This window comes from Triticum urartu, chromosome 1 (genome assembly GCF_003073215.2).
Source record: "Triticum urartu cultivar G1812 chromosome 1, Tu2.1, whole genome shotgun sequence".
Lineage (NCBI taxonomy): Eukaryota > Viridiplantae > Streptophyta > Magnoliopsida > Poales > Poaceae > Triticum > Triticum urartu.
The window spans coordinates 256804119-256807779 of NC_053022.1; positions in this window are offsets into that span (position 1 = coordinate 256804119).

Below are 3661 nucleotides of genomic sequence, written 5' to 3' on the forward strand. Positions count from 1 at the left end.
CGTTTAGTTGGCCTCGTGCTGTTAATCGCAGATCGGTGCCATATTTGTTTTGCTTGTCATTTGCAAACCGTGCATCCGATTCCGGTGATCTTTATATCGATTTTGACCGAAATCAACTCATCTTTCCAGCGGCACTCTTGGTTTTCCAAGTTGAGGCCTGGTTCAATCTTTCCTTTCCGAAACATGCATATGCATTGCATATCACGTCCCGCATATCATGCCATGTTTTGCATCATGTTGTTTGTGCATTGCACGTGGTTGATTGTGGTTCCCTTTGTTTGTGTTCTTGCTTTGGGTAGAGACAGGAAACGAGTACGTGATCGAGGAACCCGTTGAGAACGTTTACGAGGATCAAGCTTACGTCAACTTGGAGAACTTTGCAGGCAAGATGACCATACCCTCGAAATCACTTCTATCTTTGCTTGCTAGATGCTCGCTCTATTGCTATGCCTATGCTACGATACCTACCACATGCTTTATCATGCCTCCCATATTGCCATGTCAAACCTCTAACCCACCTTGTCCTAGCAAACCGTTGTTTGGCTATGTTACCGCTTTGCTCAGCCCCTCTTATAACGTTGCTAGTTGCAGGTGAAGATTGGAGTTTGTTCCTTGTTGGAACATGTTTTATTGTTGGGATATCATTATTATATCTTGTCTATTTTAATGCACCTATATACTTGGTAAAGGGTGGAAGGCTCGGCCTTATGCCTGGTGTTTTGTTCCACTCTTCCCGCCCTAGTTTCCGGCATACCGGTGTTATGTTCCTTGATTTTGCGTTCCTTACACGGTTGGGTTATAATGGGAACCCCTTGACAGTTCGCCTTGAATAAATCTCCTCCAACAAGGCCCAACCTTGGTTTTACCATTGGCCACCTAGCCTTTTTTCCCTTGGGTTTCGCGGACTCAAGGGTCATCTTTATTTTAAACCCCCGGGCCAGTGCTCCTCTGAGTGTTGGTCCAACCTAGAGAACCGTGCGGGGCCGTCCCTTGGAAACTTGGGTTACGTTGGCTCCCGTACGCTTAGCTTATCCGGTGTGCCCTGAGAACGAGATATGTGTAGCTCCTATCGGGATTTGTCGGCATAGCGGGTGGTCTTGCTGGACTTGTTTTACCATTGTCAAGATGTCTTGTAACTGGGATTCCGAGTCTGATCGGATTGTCCTGGGAGAAGGAATATCCTTCGTTGACCGTGAGAGCTTGTGATGGGCTAAGTTGGGACACCCCTGCATGGATTTGAACTTTCGAAAGCCGTGCCCGCGGTTATGGGCAGATGGGAATTTGTTAATGTCCGGTTGTAGAAAACCTGAAACTTTACTTAATTAAAATGAATCAACAAAGTGTGTGGCCGTGATGGTCTCTTTTCTGCGGAGTCCGGGAAGAGAACACGGTCTCGTGTTATTCTTGAACGTAGGTTGTTCTAGGATCACTTCTTGATCATAGTTTCTCGACCGTGCCTTGCCTTCTCTTCTCTCCCTCTTTTACGTATGTTAGCCACCATATATGCTAGTGCTTTCTGCAGCTCCATCTCATACCTTTTTCCCTACCGATAAGCTTAAATAGTCTTGATCACGAGGGTGTGAGATTGCTAAGTCCCTGTGACTCACAGATTCCTTCAAAACCAGATGCAGGGACCGATGATACTGCTCCAGGAGATACGACTGAGCTCAAGTGAGAGTTCGATGAGGACTCAGGACGATACTACGTTTCCTTTCCAGACGATCAGTAGTGGAGCCCAGTTGGGGCGATCGGGGACATTATGCATTTGGGGTTGTCTTTGTTTTGGTTCCGTAGTCGGACCTTGATTGTATCTGGATGATTGTAATGATATATTTATGTATTGTGTGAAGTGGCGATTGTAAGCCAACTATGTACCTCTTTCCTTATTCAGTACATGGGATGTGTAAAGATTACCCCTCTTGCGACATTGCCTACAATGCGGTTATGCCTCTAAGTCATGCTCCGACACACGGGAGATATAGCCGCATCGTGGGTGTTACAGTTGGTACCAAGGCCCAACGGGAAATACACTCTGCTGGACTACAGCATTGTGTACCCGGCCAAAGCCTTCCGCCCTCATTGGCGGTCCTCTAAGTGCCCCCGGTCATCCAAAAAAATGTCTCGACCTTAGACCTTGTATCAAGCATTAGTCCTTTCCGTGGTTGCGCTGGGCAAGATATTCGGTTTCTTCAAAATTTCTATATTTTAGAATTCCTACAAAACTCCTCCAGTAAACCATAGGATGCGGAAATCTTGGAATCCGCAATTCCACTGGAATGCCTAGAAATCCGGTGAAGTGAAGCCTTAAAAGTATGATGATGGGCCAAAGTTTGTCTGGTTTTGGAAAGACCGGAATCAACTTGTCATTTATTATCAAAATTGAAAGACTAAATTTTCACTTGACGAGATCAAGCACAAAATATGTATATATTCATATCAAGGAACTTTGGACATGTAGATGGCTTTGTTAAGGATTAATTTAATCCTAATAATCAATGCTTAAGTCGGTTGTAGTTACCGACATTGTAACTCTAACTGCATTGTAATGAGGGTATAAATACACGGTCTTCAATCAATGAGAAACACTGTTCATTCATTACTCTCTCTCTCTCTTGTTTTACTCTCACACGTTATCAGCACGCTCGTAACCGAGAGCGTTTTAGCCACACAACACAAGAAGAAAGTGACAGGGAGGCGGCCTAACAACGGCGAGGCGCCGAGGCTTTCTCAAAATAAGTCGTGGAAAATTACACAAATGTTACTATTATGATGATACTGTCATCCATACATCAAGGTGGAGACCGTAATTTATAGCAAATATCGAGTGTCTCAAACACTATTACAAGATTCACATCACATTTTTGGTTGTTATTTTTATAGTGACTAACCAATGTTAAAATTACAAAGTTCATGTTTTGGTTGTGACTCTAAAGTCACACATTTTCCTCAAGAAAGAAGCCCAAAACATCAGTAATGATTTCATCGCATGCACTTTATTGAAGGTTTACACCTCATGTTCACCAAGCATCACCTTGGCGGATTGTGGTCAACAAGATCATTTCATCCGTATATATCTTTTACTCCAAGAAGTAAATTTAACAAGGGTTAATTGGATTCATGCCACTACAACTTTCATGAGTTGGAGAAATGCCGCTACAAAAACCCAAGTTGGAATTATGCCACTTCAACTTTTCTATACCTCTATATCGATGCCATTTCTCCAATATCAATCCATATACTCCCCATTATGCGCCCTATACATATCTTATACAGACCTAATTAATGCCCACATTAAAATTCCTACCCCGACTCACCCCCGAACCACATCAATCCCCACCCCGATTCACGCTCACGCACACACGTACGTGAATCCTAGCGCGGCGGCTGCAGCTTGAGGCAGGCGCGACGCGGTGGCTGGAGGCACTGTGGGCCGGCGTGACCCGGGGGCTAGAGGCGCTGAGGCGGGCACGACGCAGTGGCTAGAGGCGCTGTAGGCTAGCACAGGCTGGAGGCGCTGTAGGCGGGCGCTACCGGGGGCTAGAGGCGCTGAGGCTGGTCATAGTGGGGAGTAACTTATACTAGTGTCATGCATATGACACTAGTCTAAGTTACTACCTTCATAGTGCAAAGTAATATAGTAGTAGTGTCATAGATGGCTTCA